Source organism: Hetaerina americana, unplaced genomic scaffold (assembly GCF_022747635.1).
Source record: "Hetaerina americana unplaced genomic scaffold, ioHetAmer1.1.p SCAF_1, whole genome shotgun sequence".
NCBI classification, from domain to species: Eukaryota; Metazoa; Arthropoda; class Insecta; order Odonata; family Calopterygidae; genus Hetaerina; species Hetaerina americana.
The window spans coordinates 72,355,510-72,377,913 of NW_027286069.1; the positions used below are offsets into that span (position 1 = coordinate 72,355,510).

The following is a 22,404-nucleotide window of genomic DNA, read 5'->3' on the forward strand; positions in this document are numbered from 1 at the left end:
AAAATTGTATGCAGCAACAAAATCACATCCATCAAATCAATTGTTACACCAGGAGACACAAGTAAGGAAACAACGCGCCACATGCAAATTCAATTATTTTGACTTCTTAGAATTTTTTCAAAACCTAGCTAAAACGTTCACCGTAACTGGTTTAAATGGTCGAGAATTCAAATTATTATAAATAATGAATCATATAGACTGCTCTGGCAATGATTTTGCACGTTATCACGAGCGTAATTACGAGGAAAATTCTTAGTACTTAGGAAAATTACGTTGAACATTTGTCATTGATTGAATTTTCTCTCGTTGCGAATCAATTCGTTAAGACAAGAAGAAAAATAGTCAACAACAAGGGTGAGTTATTTTAGTCAAAGAGAGACAAGAGCAGTTAAGTGTGTACAGCTTAAAACTTACTATTAATTTTGGGAGGTTTAAGCTGGATCGGAGAAATAACAAAATTAACTATATTTTAAATGCTCTAAATAAATTCAAATTATGAAACAATTGAGGCAAAAACATTGTGAAGCCAAACCTATCGGTAGAATTATTACGTCTAATGCATGTTGGAAATATCAGCTTACTTAGTACACGAATTAGGTACGTTAATATTAATAATGTACAGTTGTATTCGCGTTTACAATCTCCCTTGTTCATGATAATTGCTTTAATTAATATGATGGAACTATTGAATGCAAAAATCTTGGGCAAAACCTGTAGGTAACCTCCAATCTACATCTATTTATAGCTGAAAATTAATTTGTCAGACATAAGAGTTTCATAAGAAGTCATTTTCTCATGAACATTGAATACCTATTCTTACTTGATCATTGAACCACCGACTATATCGATACTAATATAATGCTATTATGAGTAGATAAGTATATGTCACACAATAATTCTACCAGCAGTCATGTAACGAACTCGTTGCAAAACTAAGAATTTGATTGCACCTTGATAAAACCTAAAATTCTAATAAGTAACCAAAGACGATTCGCCGCCTTATGACAATGATCTACCCTTCACAGTGTTGCACCAACATTAATTGTTGAATGCGTGCCATAATGCAAAAGATTCGAAGGATAGCATTCAGAACAGAGGTGATAAGCGAATTAAAATTTTGATGCGGTACTATGTTTTGAATTTCTGCATAATGCATTAATCAGTTATTTCAAAAACACATAGGTATGAAAATTTCGACACAAAAAAAGTGGATCTCAAAATAACACAAATAATGACCATACTTAAGGATAGTGAATCGATGAAGACGGGAGAGAAAAGAATATCGGAGACAATTTAATTGTTACAGAACATTTTTACTAAAGTTAGCTTACTTTTAAATAACAGTTTAAAACATTAAATGAAAATTAATTTTCATTCATGGAATGGACGTTGGGAAATAGAGAGGGAGAGAGAGAGCTTCCCTTGGGGATAGAGACACATACATGTTAACTCCAGCAATTAATAAGAAATAAAAAATAAATGATCTTCCTCTGAATCACTTTTATTGCTTTGTCTGCCGCTAAGTGACAGTTAACCGTTTTAAAATGTCGCGCTATACACCATCTTCTTAATAGCACTAACGACCGAGAATGTCACTTTCCTCTATCAGATCAGCCCCCCACAGTAATGAACAAACACAGAAAAACATTCGCATCTCATAAAACAACCTTTGGAAATGGAGCATAAACCAAAAAGCAAGTAATTTTATACCCATTTAATAATTCAAGTATTTCATCAGGCTCATAGGGAAGGATATAACGTTATTCAAGATTTTATTTGGGTGCCAAATTTTGAGAATTGTGTTACTAATAAAAGCTACGCTCTGATATCTAAGGTTCTTACATCTAAAGGCTTTCTCAGAGGATTGTAAAAACATAGAAAAGCTTCTTTTAGTAACTCACAAAGTACTAGAAAAATCTTCCACGCATGATTTATATAACACAATAAAGTAGGAGCCGTTTGGATGACGCAAACGCATTGAGTGTCATTACACATACGCAAAGGCTGAATTCGCATTTATATTCGACAAGACGGATTTCGGAAGGATCAAGTGAAGCATTGTTTTTTTACAAACAATTACACCAAAACACCACTGCATTATGAAATGCATTGAATATGAATTTCATTAATGAAATTGCCTATGAATTTATTTGTGCAATTTCATTGGAATGTATGGAAAGCACCAATATGATAAAGTCACGTAAAAATTTAATTATTTGTGCCGGCGGAATTCTTCCTCGCATTCAATTAATGTGCGCAATGCTATTTTAATTAATACACCCGCTTCCGCGAAAGGCTTCAATATAAGTTCCACATAATATAAAATATTTACAAGATATGACTAGATATGGCGTACCTATAATTCAAATAATTTATCGTAAGATTGAAATATTTATGGAGAAAAAATCGCACATATCAGCCCTTATTACCACTAACATTTTCTTTCATATTTGAGTGAGCTGCCACAAATTCTCTTTTTAAATAATTACGTTGCATTGTCATTAATTCTGTGCTTTATTCATTCGAGTACTATGAATGAAGATAATGTCATTGCTGCAACATTTTATTTGCCGACGCTAAGATGACGACGAAAACTCAAGATAAATAACGAGTCATTTATAACAAAATAGAAAATCTTTCAATCGAATAAACATAGCAAAAAAAGATTTCAACGTGATGCATCACCATCGGGGAGAAAGTGGGGGGAGGGGTAACGAGAACATATTACATGGGAAACGAAACCTTAAATAAGTTTTATACTCGGGAAAATTTCTCATTTTCAGGAGCATATGCGATAATTTCATAAAATCACACGTGAATCTTCTCGGATTGTTCTGATGAGGATGCAATCCAATAAGTCCCTTCAAATCACGCGAAACAGCGCCGCTGAATAATTTTCCGTCGTGCAAGTTCCGTGAATGGATTTACGCCCCCACGCCAGTTAAAATGCACTGGGGTGCATCAGCACGCCCTGCTAAGGCGGCCGAGGAGGAAAAATTGAGGCGAAATGTAGGACCGCTCCTTCGACGTAAAATTCGATTTAGCTACATGCGCACTTGGTAATGAACTAACGAAAAAATTGCGCACAGAAACTACGAATACTTCAATCCCAGGGTCGATTAGAGAGACCCTTACGACCCACGGATATCGAGAGAAAATACTCCTTCAGTCAACTTTTCCTCGTTGTGACCTTAGACTGAACTTCGCTTTAGCTAGGACCGATATGGAATACGCGGCAAGTATTTGGGATTCAAGGAAGAAAAGTTCACATAAGGATTTGGAAAACGTTCTGAGCATGGTTTGTTAAAAGTTGAGAGGAAACGAGTAATCGAGAGTCACTGAGAGATTAATGAAGAAATTTAGCTGAGTACAGTTTACTTGCGGCACATAGGAAATTTTTGTGGCCCCAAATAACAATGAACTATTCAACCAATAGCATTACATGAGCGAGTATTTCACTTACAATTACAGGTTCAACTACTCCCTCTTCCTTTATATGATACACAATCATAGCAAAATCAAACACTAGCAGCCCTACTTTTCGTCGAACTCACTACTGCATGCTTGCAGTGTGTTTACGCATATGATCATATATATTAACTTACTTGTGTATACAATAATATGCACGTGTATGTGTGTGTGTGTGTATATATATATATATATATATATATATATATATATATATATATATATATATATATACACACACACACACACACATAATGTATGTTTGTGTGTGCATGCGTGTGTATGTATGTGCGTGTGTATGTGTGTGTGCGTGTGTGTGTGGGTCGCGGTAGTCCAGGGGGTAGACTACTGACCGGAGGGTCCCGGGTTCAATTCCCGGGCAAGTCTCTGGGCACCTGCAGCTCCACCCAAGCTATGTGATTTTTCGGGTACCAGATCTTCCTGGGAAACCATAACCGGCACAGGGAAAGGAACGCGAATATGTACGCATAAATAGCTAGCTCCTAATGCCCCACGCCGCAAGCCCTTGTGGCGGCTAGTGAGGTATAATGTACATGTAAATGAGTAAGTATATCTATATTACCGACTATATTAAATAATATTTCCTAAAGCTGTAAAGGGAATTAACTATTTAATATTATATAATATAGTCAGTCTTAAAAGAGGCCTTAAGAAGCTCGAGTTGTCCTTTCCATATCTGTATTGACGATAAGAATATGACAACGGTGGATGCCATGTCACTCAATGTCTGTCGCTCATAAATTTTGCATAATTTCTGTGGTCGAGACCACCTGCTTATAGTAATACGCAAGGAGTTACCGAAATAACGCTTCCACAATCTCTTTTCTCAAATTATACCAGTTACGTCACTCGCGCAAATACCGTCCAGCACTCTGTTCCTATCCCGTTGTTTCTCATACGATCCTTAGCACAGAGCAAAAGGTAAATATATTTTACACATCCAAAGTCCCTACATTAAAAAAAAACGGCCCACCTGTTTATGTGGATACGATATATTATCGCCTTCCATGGCTCAGGGTGCGTAGAATTCAGTAAGCATTTAGAGCTGATGATGTCATCGCAAGGATTTCCGGGGAAGCTACCCTTTGGAGTGAACTCGAGGTCCCAATGTGTGAAGGAATGAGGAAAAGAACCGACAGGAATGGGTGGGTCATTTGGCAAGGTAACAGGTAACAACATGACACCCTGACAACCTCACGAGTAACCGCGGGAGAAAAGCAGGAATGAGACGAAAGAGGACCAACGGAAAGCTAAATTTTTATTATTACTATAATATCAATCTCGTTGCAACTAGGCAAATGTCCTGGTGGCAACGGTCAAGACCGGTCAACGGTCACTCTTACAATGCACATACATACATACACAAGAAGAACAGATATGAGATAAAATACTCTTACATACAATGACATTTACATGACCTCACCGCTGCGGTGGAACATGGATGCCCTCTAAATGCTTCCCAACGTAAAATCCTTTGAGTACATAATTTAGTGCTCTTCGATGCATGTGCAAGTCCTCATGGAAAATGCATTGTGAATCCAGAAATTTAATCACCGAAAGTTCTATTGTTGAACACTCAACGAGGTTCTCGTCAAAATAATAACACGCATCAAAAGAATTTTTCGAGCATTTGGAATGAGGGAAACAGGTCAATAAAAATAATCAGAGTTGCAAGACTGAAGAATAAGAACTGCAGCCACACGCACGCGACTGGCGGACTCCTTGCACCTGCAGTCACTAATTATTTAATTAACGAAGGCTTTAAATCTTGATGAACAAGCCACGCTAAACTAACACTCACCTAAATTATATTGTGAACCTGTGTCATTATATTCTCATCCAATTCAATTGTATTCGAAACTCTTGTTAATTGTGTTAGGTTTTCTTGGCTTTTTCGCACATTCCCTTTCCCTCCATGGGCAAGGTTACTGGGTCACCCCGGAATTTCCCATAACTTCACATCTTTAGTTCGTTTACATGGGATTGCCGCCACGAGACGAGCGCAGAGGAAATATAGAGATGCGTTCGGGAACTGCCCTCAAAATCGACCATTTGTTTTATTCATTAAGTGATGCGCAACGATTTCCCAGGAAAAATACAAAGGTCTCAAACTACAATTAACTCTAGTTACCGTGGGTATTACCCACATCTTGGAAAAATATTTTCTCATTAAATGACTAGTTTTACGGTAGCGAATTTCTCGGTATCCCAATTAATTCGGGTTGAGATAAGACTAAGAGGACATTAATAAATATTAATATTATTATTAATAAATGACCTGAGACGATAAAGCTGATTTTAAATGCTGAGAGAACAAGAGACTAATATAAATGGTTTTCAAAAAAAAACTGTCTCGTCTATCATCTATCACTTCGGTGAGCTTGCAACTAATAGCGTTATAAATAGCATTAGCCCTTTTCTAGTAGACTTCACTTTCCGGAACAACATTATTCGTGGAGCAAACATGTAAAAGAGAAGAGATTTCACATCTCCGGCCACCAAGGAACATGTGAAAAACAATTATGGGGACGGAGTAAGGGCTCGGAGAGATGATTGTTTTCGGGTTTCGAACCCCGCTTAGACATGAGAAAAATCTCGATATATCTGCGACATATTTGTATTAGTTGATAGCCGATGCGTTCATTGAGAATTATAATCATAAAAATTTCGAAAACTCTAAAAAATCTCCAGAGAAAATGACCGGGCAAATAAATTACGCCAAAAATGTAGTTTTCAATAATTAAAATAGGCAATAAGTAACTTAAAGATAAAATTGTGCACTTAAGCTTCAATAGTAAGAAATATTTTTGTAACTTAAGAGTGAAAATAACTCATTAAAAAATTGTTATTCGTTTCCATTTATTTTCAGGTAAGAATAAAAATGTATGGCAATAATTATCTCGTATGATACATTACAAGCAATATTTCGCGCGTTTGTTGATAGCACATCCTGGATGAAGGCGCCATTCTTTGTCTATCACTCCATCAGAAAATGTTGTCAGCTCCTCCGACTACATTAGAATTATTTTTTCTAGAACCCTTCTGACTTCCAAACGAATTTTCTCTGCTGATAAGGGCACATTATACAGGTTGTCACTATCTTATTCATAAGATATTAATTATGTACCGCACTGTGCTTAGGTAAACTTTCCTAAGCCAATCACTTTTAATATTTAACTATCATGATCGCTTCCTGATTATGGAGATTACATCCTATTCAGTATAGATCTAAAGGAAGTATCGATGTGAAACATCATGCATTGGCCAACATATGACCAAGCTTATAAACCATGATAAAGATGTAATTAAACTTTTATGAGGTCCTATGAACTAACTGAATGAATGAAGTGATTGCCATTGCTCCACATCCAATCATGCGGTCCAATATTGATGATGCGATGAGCAGTAATGGTTATTGATACTATCAAATAAATAAATGGACGAAATATGGCAATATTTGGAGAACTTCGTATCGCCTTCTTAATTTAATCAATTAGAATCATCCATTTCCTATTCTCATTTTTTAATTCATTCTGAGGAAAGAAATGATACTTTTTTCCAATTCTTGGTTCGTGCAGTAATGGAAATGTGTGCGTGAGACAGAACAGAAGCAGCTTTATGGATATTTACGAACTTGAAAAATCAATGATATTGTGAAATCCATTTCGTCAATTAACCTTTCACCGCGGAATAAGAGGATGAAGGGTTTCTTCGGCTTGGGAATAGTTTATCGACTTTGGATAGAGGAGACAAACCAAATACTCCTAATTCACCTCAAGAAAACGTGGTACGTGGCTCATAGTCTGAGTCCACCAAAAGTTACCATCGCCATGGTATTTTCTCCTACGCAGTTCACACAGGATGGAAAACTGGTTCCCAAACTGCACCATCCGCAATCGATGGAGGTAGCGGAAATACTTCAGAGAAGACGTCCAATACTGCTATCGGAAAACCAATTTGGCTTTAGGAGGAACAGAGGATCCAGGGAAGCCATACTCAGTCTGAGAATCATGATAGAGAAAACAATGCGTGTGAACAAGCAACCGTATGTGGCCTTCGTGGACTTGGAGAAATCCTTCCACGATGTGGAATGGAACAAGATGTTTGGACTGGGGGAAAACTAGGAATAGATTGCGACAGAAGAATAATCTATCAGCTATACAAGAAGCAATGTAGCTACAATGCGAATGAGAGATGGAAGCCATATGGAGGATAAAATTGACAAAGGAGTTCGACAAGGATGCAACCTCTCACCTGCATTGTTCAACTTGTACCTGGAGGAGGCAATAAGAGAAGCACAAGGCATCGGATTAAACGGAATTAGGATCAATGAAGAAGAGATAAACATGCTACGCTTTGCCGAAGATATTTGCAATGATAGCTGAAAACCAGGAGGATCTTCAAAAGTCACTAAACGAATTGGATCAAGTTCTACAAAGATACAACATAAATTTAACGAGACGATGACTGAAATCCTAGTATGTGGAAGAGAGAAGCGGAATGCAGTAGTATCACTGAACGGACAAAAGTTAGAGCAAGTGGATTTCTTCACCCAATTCGGAAGTACCATCACATGGGACAGAAGACGTCAACTACTGCTACTACTACAGATATAAAGCGAATATTAGCTCACGCTAGAGAGCATTTACAATGAAAATACCACTGCTGTGATTAAAGAAGATAGAACAACAGACGAGGAAACAATAAGTGAAAACATTCGTATGGAGAGTGGTACTCAATGGATCAGAAGCATGGACCATCGGAAAAGTAGACCAGAAAAGACTAGAAGCCTCCGAAACCTAGTGCTGGAGGACCATGCTTAAGATCAAATGGACGGATAAAATAAGAAATGAATATATGAATATAAGAAGAATAGATGAAAAACGGACCTAATGGAACACCATAGAGAAAAGAAGAACCAGATGGATAGGCCACACCCTGAGGCACAATGAATTCGTGATGAATATAATAGAAGGAAAAATAGAGGGAAAGGTCCCAAGAGGAAGGCCAAGAGATAAACACAAGGGACAAATACAGAAGAAAGCACATTGCAAAAATACCAGGAAGTAAGCCAATTAGCATCAGATAGGGTAGGATGGAGGGCTACAGTCAACCAATCTTAGGATTGAACGACCAATAATGATGATGATGATGATGACGTCCAAATATTATTAAAAAGTGGAAAACAACAAATAGGTCTCCAATTACCTCTATATCAATTGTTTATATTTAAAACACCAATTACCAAGATTTGTAGAACTGATTTGAAAAATAGTTCCTCTTTTTAGACTATACTATATTTCGACGGTTGGTTAACCTTGTGATTTATTATCAGGCATTAAAACTAACTGCGCAAAGTATATTTATCAATAAGATATCACTACATATATTTCAACTGTAATAATGAAATTTTCAATTAAATAAATCAATTTTTAAAAACTGGTATTTGCATGACTTTTCATTTCTTAAAGTTAGTTGTTTGTTTCAAATGGTTTCTTAGTGGCTCCCAAAAACCTTATTTGCAGTTGAGGAAAATGTCAAACAAAAATGAATTGCATTCCCTGCTATACGCATAAGAGTCGCATTCTCACTTTTCCGTTTTACTATATAGCTCTTCTTCAAGCATAAACTCACATACGGTGTTTTCTAGGTCTCTCCGTAATAAAACCGAAGAGGAGAACTTCATCCATTGGGCAAAGAGGCGGTCCACATTTCCAAGCAATAAACCCCCCCAGCATATTATGATGTGCCACTATTTCGTCTCTCAAGAACACCGTCTGCAAATTACGGGGATTGGAGCACTACGGGCACCGCCAGGGGCAGCTGCTGCATCTCCCGTTCAGCTGCCACGGACGTACGTACAAATGAACATAATTAAATTCTCGTCGCAATTCAATTGCCTTCTCTGGCGGCACGAATCGTGATAAATTGAGCGCTTCACGGAAAAACACTCGTGGGAAATATAAACGACCGACCTCTGGGTCACTTTCGTGATCTCAGAACTTACGCTTTAGAACACATTAGAGGGACGTTTCATCCGAAATGGAACAAATTCGTCTGCGGCAGCACTCGCGAGGACCATGTTGTGGACGAGTGTTTCGTCCGATTTAAAAAGTGTGACATCGAGAGTGCTATTTTTTCGTGAGAAGTCTAAACATCATGCAGACCTATCGGGTTGGAATGAACACTGATTAGAGGGATAAATATCTTAGATCCTGGTGATTCAAATTTTCGAGCATGATATAATTCATTCGTACGACGAATACGAAGCCAATACGATTGTCAGAAAACATATTAAAATAACTAAAATGTTTCAATTATGAATGAAACGCACTATCAGGACATTCTGCGTTACATTGTTAATTTAATCTTGTATCACAACTCTTTAATCACAACTCGCCATGAATAATCACTTTCCTGCTCACGCAGCACAGTGGCGGAGATATCTTCCAAGATTCGTCGGCTTATAGATAAATTGAAAAGGAGATGCTAGTTAGCGTGTAACAGGCGAGGATTTTAGCTGCCTTTATGCATTCTATTTTACGAATACAAAATTTATTGGGAGATCGGAAACAAATAATAGATATAATTTTCCTTCGCCAGGATTCGAAGAGAGGCATGTTTCACGAGGGTTGGTTTTCGATAGCTGTTGGGTATTTGGCATCGCTGTCGTCTTTTCCGCGTCTACATTCGAAGCAGCTATTTAACACTCACCTACATCAACACGGCATTCCACAAGCCGCCGCAAGAGCGTGTGGCGGGGGTGTTAGAAGATCAGCCAATTAATTATGACAAACTCTTACGACAGTCAATACTGCGAAAACTTAAGCACCACATTCAGAAGCAAGGACATTGAATAAACAGTGTTCCAACAGAAAAACCTTTTTTCATCGGGAACGGCAATATCCTCTACTAAGTTAACATCGATCCTTTTAAAATTCTTTGGGATTTCAAGAAATGGCTGCCGCTATTGCAGTAAATTTCGGGTTCAAAAAAATTTCAAATAAAAACCTTCGTACAATCTACAACGAGTTAAACGCTTTTCTTACGCCATTAAATGTTAAGATATAAACGCGAAGTTAATTAAGGTGGTGCGATGAACTTGGTTAATTTTTTTTATTTGTAATATTTCATTATTTTCGCCAAGTCTCGTTGTCTCGGAGTAATTGTGCGAATTTGAAAGACATATTTTTCACAAATTTGACTGCGAAGTTCCCATTATGACATCCCCAAATATTAAATAGCAATACTGATCGGCGAGCAGAGTTAGGGAAACTCTCGTCTTAGGAGGGAGCTGGGGGGTGGGGGGAGGGTGCACCTCGCTCGCGGAGCATTTATTATGTAGCTTCTCACAATAGCGATCATCCCTCGAGATCACAACTTCCCTCTGACAAAGCTGCTTGACTACCTTTATAAGCATTTCACTCCTCTTCGAGTGCTACTCCACATGCACCTCAAAAGAAAAGAAAGCAAGGGGTAGGAAGGTGTGCGGTGAGGGGGATGGGCAGGAATCTCCTTATTCGCCAACTTTTTTGTGACGTCATCGAAGGCCACCAAACCTCTCTCCATTGAACTCCACCCGGCTTCGATCGCCTATTGTTCCGCTTTTGGCCGTGCACCTTATGAAATATTTGTGTGCCGAAGCCGTGACGTCTCGTCCTATCGCGATGAGACGGGGGGGGGGGGTAGGGAGAGAAGCATATGGGAGGGGGGGAGGTGGACGCAAGCCAAAATACGCCACTCCTGATACTAACTGTCAATCGACCAATGCTTTATTATGGAGGTCCTCCCCCCTCTCTCTCCACCCCCCCCCCCCGCCCGGCTCACCGAGTCCAATGGAATGACCGATAGTCGGGACCTTACGAGCTTAGGGGGTGAGAAAATTGAACGATTCCATCCTTAATTCGCAACCCGAGAAAATTGCCGATAAGGAAAAATTGATCGGTCGGTGAAACGGAAACGGTTCTTCTCGCCTTTGGGTGTTAGACGACCAAAGGTGTAATTCAATGGATAACCCTGGGAAAAGCTTCAAAATATTGTATTCACAATATCAGCGGCAGTGAAAGAGTTTCGGCTTATCAAGGTAGATACCATTTATATAATTATTAATGTGATCTGATTACTCTATTTGGTAATTATGCGGTCTAATAACATAAACATGCGTTTTTCGGAGCATATTTAAAGCATGAGTTGTTCTGAATGAAGCAGTCATTACTATTTTGACGAAAAAAATAACTATAAATTTGAAATATTTATGAGAAATCTCTAATTATGACAATTGGTATTTCAATCGGTTTAAGGCAGACTTTGAATAGACATAGACTGAGCATCCCTACATTTCTTAGCTCCGTCAAACATGGAGACGCCCTGGCACCCCAAATTACATTAATCTGCTCCTCAATCCCGTATAACTTTTCTAACTCCCTCCATTCTGTTCAACACGCATATCCTTTACCTCCTCCTCCCTCGCCCGGCAAACATTCTCCATTCCATTAGTCTTCAGTATTCCATCCCCAAACAACATGCTCTGCATCCAAAGTTTTCCTCCCTGGTTTTGATTTTTGAGTGCTATAACTTGTAAAGCGATTTAAAAAAGGTATGTAATGTTAATTTGTTACGCTCAAAATTGAATCAATATTCATGAGGAAAGCGTTTCTATGATGATATATTGAATGTGACTCTAAGAATACCGGAATTTTATTATTATTATTTAAACTTTGATATCCGTGTTTTCATGTAGTTCACCTATGCTCCAAAAATATCAACTGTGCCCAGACGTTTCACGCGAGTAATAATAAATTTTGGGCAGCATTGATCAGGCCATATTTTGGTGTCAAATGTGAAAGATCATTATCATGCGATTACGGTAATGCGATATGAAGGCGAATTCCAAAATTTTCAAACATGACAAAATCTTGGTAAATTCGTTGGTAACTACAATATATTTTCACTATCCGCAAAGGTAAAGTCTGTCGATAATACACGATAAGCGTATTCTTAATGCAAAACAAGTAATTGGGCATGCCTGAAAAAGAGGTATCCCTTTAATCCCTAAATATCTACCCGCAGACAACATATAGTATTATCCCAGTAAGCCAAAGAAGCTGAGCCCAGGTCATGTTTGTTTAGTCCGCCGATCATTATACAAGCGATTATTCTATATCCCCTTCGCTAGTTCAGATCGGTGGACGACAAGGCTGCTGTCAATGGAGTGAGCGATATCATATTTTGGATGTCTCTCGGGAACCATTTATGTAATCCAAAATGAATGAAATGAGCCGTAATTCTTATTCACCCATGCCAAGGAAATCTGAGGGTCCAAAACTTCTTAAGGACAACTTTCCTGAGCATCGTATCTTTACCTCGGACAAATCTAAAGTCATACAGGCAGCATATAGTTAACGTTAAAACTAACCGCAGATAGATCGCGTTTTCTCGAGATACGAGGGTAAGTCAATAATTAAATCGCTAACGTGAGCTAGTCGCTGTCGCTAGTAGGCGCTGTATCAAAGATTTCATGAAAAACGCTTGAAACATCCCTCGCGCAGTTCCGACATAGCGCCCCGTGATACTCAACCGTTCGGGGTCTTGAAAAATCATTTGGGTGGTCGACGTTTTGAAAATGGCCATGCCGCAGTCTTGAGGGGTTACTCGATGGCCGCGAGAGCAAGCAGAAACTTCTTTGCTACCGGATTTTAAGGACTTGTGAAGAGATAGGATGAGTGTCTGAATGCACCGGGTGAATATTTGGAAAAGTGAACTAAATTACAGGGAGTTACTTTGATGATTTTTGCCTCCATCCAGTTTTGCGAGTTATTTATTGACTTACCCTCGTACTACGCACCGCATCGGAGGCAGAAATAAATGGTTTGCTTTGCTATGAAATAACAGTAAACTTTGAAAGATTTTTTCATGCATGTGCTTTTGGAGCAGACTCATAATAATTACGTATGCATACGGTGAAAACTGATTGCAAAGCAGGACGCATGTGCCAATGTGCTCACCTAAATGCTAGACTGTACAATATAATCCCACCCTTTTTGGACAATTATTGATTATACAAATCTTACGGGGTTAAATAAAATGATTTACAGAAACTGTTGGTGGTAAATAAGGAATAACATACTGCAGTTCAAGCATTGAATAAAGAGTGAAGGCCTTCTCTTTTAAATGTAGAAACAAAGCCATATGGTCATCGTTACAAATAAGGAAGCTTCACGAATTACAAATATGAGTTGCAACCTAAGGAGATTCAAATCTCTTCCAATACAATAAAATAAATAAGCAACGAAAATTTCCCTCGTATTTCGACATTCGACGACACCTCGAGCCGTCATACATTTCAGGTATCGTGGACCATTTACTTATCTTCGGAACAGGAACCCCATTAACCATTAGCTCATCACTCGTTCAAAGTCACTGAGACATGTGACGAATCAAATGATCAAGGATATTTATCATTACAAGCCTTGAGGAAAAGCCTAAGCTAAATACCTAATTTTCAACGTAACGAATCCAATAAGGCGACGGGCACCGAGCTAAGACGAAGTCAACCAAAGGGATCAATGTCAAAGGATGATATTTTTTATTATTTCTAATTTTAAATTATTTATTCGGGAAAAGCGAATGCACCAAATTGCAAACGTAAATGTATCCTTCACTTGCAATTCTATTCATTATCATGGACGTCAGTCCAACTTTATTTGTAACATTTTCCCCTGATTTGATTGGTTCAAGAGGATTATGGGTCTAGGCCGAGACGGTCACTCTTTTGGTCGAGGGTGTCTTGAAGATTCCTTTCTCGGAGAGCGGGGAGGGACCACAATGAGCCAATTCGAGTTTCGGAGCTTGGTTCACCTAAAAGAGAATGCTTTCTTCAAACGAGAAGAATGGGTTCCTGTTTGGGAGCGATACGTTTTCGAAGGCTCATTTGCCGACGGATCCATTACGGGGAGGATTCGTTTGCCCGGAGATTTATAGCTCCTTGCGAGGAGTAATGATGATTTATCGTAATGGAAGAGAAGATGAAGATAAGGATGAGTAAACACGGCAATGTTCGTTTCATTTCGGAAGGGCTAAAGTATACGGGGGCGCGCCGCCTCCTTGGCGGAAGTAGGTCCCAATTTTTGCACTAGGCTAGCGTGGAGCGAATGGCGGGATTGTCCACCAAACGGACAATTGTCTCAATGGCAGACAATTGTCCCAACAGACTTACGCCGCGTTTCATAAATGGAGAACGTGCCGAAGGCACTGACAATATTAAATGGCCATCAATCAATTTCCAACGGCGAAAGAATAAGTTTTAGTTTAATAGAACACGCGATCCGGGTTTTAATTGTGGAACTTCTCCATTATTGGAGAGTCAATAAAAATTACTAGTGGGTTCCATTAATAAAGAATTATTTTCACGGCTAAGGTTTCGACATTTAATGTACTCTTCAGGTCCTGAAGAATATATTTTCTTCATTGAGGTTTAGTGCCTTATCTTTCGATAGCAACGTGCGTACGTTTTGTGTTGAGCACTGGAAACATTGAAGAAAGCCCTGAATTTATTCCCAAAAATAATAGCTTTGATTCAAACCTTCACAATCTTCTCTTCACTCCCGCAGAAATTGCTATGGTTTCGCGATTGTAATTCATATTGCTCTGGATCAAATGAAGGGCACGAGTCAACAGTAGTTCCAATTTGCGCAATTCGTCTTAGCTTTTTAAAGTAATAGCGATCTTAAACCAAGAATAGATTTTTCGACCCTTAATGATTGACTTTTGTATACTCACCGAAAGAGAACAATTAAGGATGGGTATACTTATCGCATCAGATTGGTGAAGGTGGACATACCTCCGCTCGCATTAAATATTCAAGGACTAGGACACGAGTATCGTGAATGAACAGGAAAATATGTCCATCACATATTCTTCAGACGGATGAACATCGCAGATGATGATATGCAGTTCCGAAACCGGTCGCGAATAGAATATACTTTGTGAAACAGCGAATTTTCTTCCTTTAGCATGAATGTGCATACATCAAACTGATTAGACGTGGCGTCGTCGTGTGGGCGACAGAGCGGTCGGTTTCTCAATGAAGCGCCTCGAGTTCAAATACGAATGGTCCAAATTCCACTGGTCATCTCCTCCTCGACCAAAGCTGTGGGATTTTCAAAGGATCCGAACTTTCAGTGAAACCACAGACGGCAAAGGGAAAGGAAATGGACTTATGTACGTATTTCACACGCAGAAGGGCTGGGTAGGAATGAGTACTCATCTCAACCACCACATAAACCCACAGGTCGATGACTATGGTGGTGGTATGTACTGATTAATCCAGGAGCAAATAGCGATAAAGATATGCCAAACACCTCGTATTAGAAAAACATGATTCACAAGAAACGCTTAGAAATTATCAACAGAATTTACAAATGCAACAATAAAAAGGGGTGAAATATACTAAAATTGCCAGGCGCACCCATCGAGTCTTTATTTTAGGTCGCCTGATTGAAAATTATAATGTAAGAAAAAATATTTTTTCATTTGGATGAAGGAGAGAAGATGAGCGTAACCTAGTCGATCGTCTCCCGCAGTAACTTGTCCACCCCTCAGATAGAAGGAATACTACATGTATACTACGAAAGAAAATGAACCCAAACCTTTCGAAGCAAATTACTTGGAAATTTCAGTTCGCCTGTAGCTGTCTTATATTTTACGTCGCCAATTAACACTATACAATCCCGAGTTCGGTTTAATAAGCTAGGTGGCACCACGCATCAAGCCGTAAGCTGTGGAGAAAATCATACATCAGAATAGGAGGCAGTTCCTTTCCCAGGGCCAAGTACTGTTTCCCTAGGGGATCGTGTATCCGAAGAATCGCGCAAAGCGCGGGTAAAGCTGGGGGGGAAGTCTAGAGACCTCTCTCCGACTTGAAAGAGCCCCCAGGTCAGGAGACAAACACTACGGGCTGGGCTACCACACCACCTAATGGGGGAATTTATTATACATTAATCGCTAAAGAAGAAAATACATTGGTTTCAAAATTATTCAAAGACCAGCAAGGTGAGGATAAAAGAAAAAAAATCAACGATCGAATCCTGCGATATTTCGACCCAAGCGGTCGCCCATGTCTATGGAATTTGGGAACGAAACAGATATTGAGGTTCCGAAAAAACCACTGCTCTCCGTTCGACCACCTGGGAGGCGGAAGGGTGATGCTTTTCCTTGGACACTGCACTTTGTTTGAACACCACAATAAACGTGGTAATTAACAGGGCATTCAGGGATATACCAGTTATATTATATTATGGCTAGACAGTTTAAGAAAGAGCGCCATCAATTCGTACAATTTTCAGGAATATGGTATGAATAAGATGCAGATCGGATGATGCTTCATTATTGTTACATTCAAGAGGATAAAAAAGAGAGGGATGTGAAAATGGAATGTCAGAACTGGGACAAAAAAACGAATGCCAGCAATAGTAAATGTAAATCTGAGTTAAGACAAGGGAAAGGATACGGTAAAAGGAATGGGACGAATCTCAAAAAATTGATAACGTAAACCAACAAAGAAACGATAGGTACGGTATTTAGTAGAGGTTTGGCGAAACCAAGTATTAGAAGTGAGATGATTAGAAGGGTAGATAAGAGAAGAAAACGGATGAACGTCGATACAGAACTACAATAATCGTAATAAACTGAAGCGACTAACTATTAGGGCGAAAGCAACGTGATGGAAAGAGCAGTGTGAAAAAACGGAGTTTACAGAGAGGGGTGAACAGGAAGGTGGAAGAACTGTCATGAAGTAACAAAATATCAGAGGTACGGCAGGAAACGTTCGAATAAGAAAAGAAAGATTAAAACGAGGCGGAAAGATGGAAGAACTATGAGGTAAAAATACTCTGCAAATAAGCTTAGGCTAGATGAATATGACGAGGAGGAATATAGCTTGGGTTAAGTGTCTCGATTGAAAGGGAAAAGGCATTAAAGGAAATGAAAACAAACAAGGCATGTGGGGATCAAAAATCCCAACGAAATGACTAGTTTTTATAGGTTCACCTGAAGCATTAAGGATGGAAGAATTAAATCTGAAGATCTCGTAAGCTCTGTGTTAATTACCATAAAAAAGGGTAAAGCGCCATTATTTGAGAACCCTGACCGAGAGTTTGACTTCGCCAGCGGAAAAGGTACCACTTAATAATCTATAAACTAATAATCTACCAAAGAATGGAGAAGCGGGAAAATGACTACTTAGGAGAAGAGCAGTTTAGATTTAGGAGGAGGGCAGGCACACGTGACGCCACAGAAGCAATGAGGTCACTGATAAAAGGTATTATAGAATATAACCAGGATGTCTTTTGTGGCTTCGTGGATTTCAGGAGGCGCTATAATGGCCCCAATTAATGAAAGAAGAGCAGAGGAAAGGAGTAGAAGGGAAGGACCAACGGCATATCCGAAACATTTACTGCACTAGTGTGGTTATCGTAGGGAGAATCAAAGATGGGCAGTGATACGACAGGGGGGAGAGAGAGGGTTATGCATTACCACCCATGCTTTTCAACGGGTGCAGGGAGGAAACGGGAAAGATGAATGAAAAAACCTGAGATTAGGAAGTTGGGGAACTGATCAATTCAGATTTTGATGATGACGGTTATTCATTCGGCCAAGGGATTAGAATAACTGCGGAGTTTTGCAGAACCGATGATATAGGTTATGGATGAGAATTGACTATAAGATAACGAAATAAATGAAATTCTCGAGAAAGAGTAAAGCTAAGTTAAATATTAGAGTTCAAAAAAAGTAAAGCGCAAACAAGATCATGTAGAACATTACTATTAATTTGGAAATATTTAAGAGGAAAATGGGGAGAACTAGCAAGGAATTGCGTTAGTTCTAGATGCTTTTACAAAGAGCAAGGAGCTGAGACGGAGATCTTATGGCACAGGGTATAACAAAATAAATACATTTTAAGATATAAAGAAAATATAATGGAAATATCGGAATAGTGGCAATTTTATGCGGCTCAGAATCTTGGTCATTGAGATGAGGATTTAATAATTGTATTAAGAGGTACATCATTTGAATTTTATTTATAGCATGAACAAATTTCACTGTTTTGCCTGACATTTCTGTTTATCACATTAGGAATTTTGGATAGAATGGAGGATAAGAATAACATAGAGAATATTCCGCATGCCCTTCCATGCCACATTTCCCGAAGAAGTCCTACAAACGCAGGGCTATACCCAGATGCACAACCATGACTGATAATCTTGATTGGAAGAACTTTATGGTGCTCGGTTTAATTTTGAACCTTTTCTGCGATAATAGAGGGTAATATGGTGTAACAATGGCGTCGGCAGTGCGCAATTAAAAGTTCGGGTGCGTAAGCGTACCCATTCGCCGCAGCGAGTCCTATTACGTGGCCAATTACAGCCGGCACGTGCGACTCGCCCTGGGTAGCGCGAAGCCATCCCAATCTGAAGGGCGGCGTAGGAAAGGGCCAACGGGCGAGGGAGAATGCGGTAGAATACCGTTACAGTGAACTTCTCGGAAGCATTACGTTGTATCCAATGTTTCTTGATAGTACAGCATTACGGATCGATATTCTTTTTTTAACGTTTTGGACTCAACTAACTCTCGCGTTCGGGACATCTACTAGGGGCGATGAACTTGTGGACGGCGTGCAGGTCGTATGCGTTTTGCATGGGAAATGACATCGTCACAGGAATACGTAAGGTATCAATTTGAAGAAATAATTTCAGTGGTCTGTTTATCCTAGATAGATAAGCGTAAGGGAGAATTTTTCGACCTAGGACCCGGGAAAAACGCTCCTTGATCAACTACTTTTCTCAGCGCCCGCAGACATTTTTGATGCTTCTAGCGCGAGCATGTTGCACGGTGACGGAACTGAGCGAACCTCCAGAAGAAACACCTAATACCAGAGACTTGTCCGAGTATGAAAGCAAGTGACGGACTACCCCCTCGGTATCAACGCATGTGAACGCGTAGAGATATTTTTCGGAGGCGCACAGTCACAGGCACGCGTCAACGCCGCCTAAACTGATCAAATCTTGTCATAAAATTTCTTTTTCACCAAAAGACCTCGCTCGGTCCCTTCCAAGCGTCTCGAAGAGATCGTGCCGGGTGGGGTGGGACGAGAAAGGGTACAAAACAAACACGAAAGGACGCTGATTGACCGTTCGGAGCACGTCCCACGGGCAGCCGCGTATACTGGGGGAGTGAGGTCATATGTGACCCACCTCCAAATGGAAACGCTGGAATGAACGGTGCGTCAGGTCTTCTGCCTGGCGTTAGGCAGAGATTGAGTTCGTTTCGTGATGATTTTTATTTTAAAACAGGGGAATACATTCCATATACCACTATTCTCCGTTTCAAAGTGTTAACCCCGACATCCAAAATCACAGGAAGTATGGTTACGTTTGTTCCTGAGGAGAAAAACTACAGTTGTCAAAGTTTTTCAAAGAACATAAGCGACACTAAGGGATCAACGGCACAATGGGTTAGATAATTGAAGAAAAAATGCAAAGTGTATTACGCCCGATAAAAATTTCCCACGCAGCAAGGTACGTATGTGTGCCTCGGAAACTATTTACAATTTAAATGTTTTTTCTGATTATCAATTCAGACAAGTTTTCCACGAATGACTGATCTCGTAGAAAAATTAAACGTCTGGCGTAAAGATATTTGAATGCTCTAAAATATGACGACTATTTTTCACTCTGGACGAAAGAACATGAGCGTCAGTAGGTTTGGCAAAAAATAGTACGTAATACGGGAGATCCTGCGAAACATGGGAGAGTTGGCGACCACTAAGAACCGATGTATCTCAGTGAAGAAAACTATGAAATTGTTTCTCTGCTCACCATTTCTTTCGACAGAGAAAAATATACTCGCTGCGAGTATGTAGGTGTGTCCCGCAGTTGAGGATAACATACGTGAGTTTTATTCACGGTGGTGAGTAATCAAGACTCCAGAGGTTACTCATGTCCAGCATTCTACGCGGTGGATCGAAAGGTGTGTCGACGACCGTCGGCGTCTTTTGTCAGTGGGTGTTTGAAATACTTGTATCTCGCTCGGGGTCGGCCTCTCGTGCTTGAGTTCAGAAAGCAGGTCGAAAAACAAAGAAAAGTCGATTTCATGCTTTCATCCAAAGTAATTTTTATCGGTGAGGGTTAACGGGCGCACGGGTGAGGTTCGCGTGACAAATGAAGAGCAGATGAACTTATTAGATAAAAGAAAAACTTCGACTGCTATGGCCTTGACTTTGTGACATTTCAGGTAAAAAATAAAAGGCTAACGAGCACTGGTATTCACTCACCCAATAGGCGTTTGAAGGATCGTAGTTATTGTCAACGGCAATAATATTTATTCACTCTCATTAGAGCAATAAAATGCTGGGATAAACTGGGCACTGACGCAAGGAGTAAAACCAGATGGCGCAATACCTCCCAATATGCAAATACGAAACTAAAAATATCTAAATGCAACGGTGACAGGACGCCCGGAGCGTAATTTGATATCTATAAATGATCTCCCAAAAACGTATAATAACAAGCTACAAATTACTGGTTCGCCGTCAGTGATTTTAATGCGTGCTAAGGTCTATTTTAAACAGAAATATTGTGGTGAAAGGGGCGGAATGGGCATAATTTTTAAGGACTATTGGGGAAGCCCAGATTTGGGTTCAATGTAAAAAGTCAGATGTGACAAATAATTGCAGAATAATAGCTTCCGATAGTTGCAGAGAGAAATAACCAGATTCATTGGATTTTGCAGTTATGACTTGAAATTAAGACGCATTAGACTCCATGTTTTAGTCAAGAGGGATTTATACTCCTAAGTAACGAAAAGGAAAGAAATTATGACTTCTTGTTAGAAGCAATATTGTGGAACATGTATGCCCATGGCGGCTAGAGAATATTACTTCAGCGTAAATTAAAAATTAAAATGATTCCAGATTCCATATATTACAGAAACCAGATTGTTTTTTCCAAGAGAAAAACCTAACAGAGCAAACAATGTTTCCGGAAACTTATCGTTAGTTTATTAGTCATCTTCATCATGGAAATTTTGCGCTTGATCCAAAAGAGTAATGCATATTTTATTTGAAGACAGATGAGAAATAAGTGGGTAAATTTGCCGAGTAAACGATAAACTGTCAGCACTAAAGTAAATTATACGCCCTGAGCCGCTATTAGGGCGAATCACCGGAAGGTGAATCAAACCAACCATTATTTGGTTAATTTATTTGGCTATGGATAGAAATAAATATTTGCAGAGGAATTTCCCAAAGAAAGGTCATGGAACTGATAAAATCAACGAATAATACGCTCGAATCGAGAGAGAAAAACGCTGACATATAAAATAAATTTGCTATGATCGCGGGTTGCTTGAGGTAAGTACCTAGTTTCCTATCTATCATCTATACATCCTTTTCATTTGGTTCAGATAGTACAATACTTCGAAATAGCTGAGAGTTATAATCACTATCCCTCAACTATCAGTAGAACGAAATGTGCTAAGCCAATTTAAAACTTAAGCCCCGACTATTATCCGTCTTCCGAGACGAGGGATGTTTAAATTCCAGTTTATCATCTAAGCCGGTAGCATTTAAATTTTTATCATATTCATTTTTATAAGACTGAGACCATGAGTGCCACGCCCCTCTTTGAGAATATATTCGTATTTGGGTTGAATAAAATTTCAAATTAATGTTACTTATTTTCCCGAAAGTAATTTTGAATCCCTCCAGGCTATGAACATAAATCTGTCCACTGTAGAGAGCGTTAATGTCTCTAAATTAGTGCAACAATTTTCAAATTTTAAATAATTTTCAACTATATGTATGAACATTTTCAACTTTTTCACTATTCCCCACCTTTTGAAGCTTTGCGGATTTGTTAC

At 39.2% G+C, this 22,404-nt stretch overlaps 1 protein-coding gene across 1 annotated transcript in view; it reads right to left on the minus strand.

The window, feature by feature from the left end:
• LOC139685851 (uncharacterized transmembrane protein DDB_G0289901-like) overlaps nt 1-22,404 on the minus strand; it is a 109,053-nt gene that overhangs the window by 30,483 nt on the left and 56,166 nt on the right. The gene's annotated exons all lie outside the window — the stretch shown is intronic.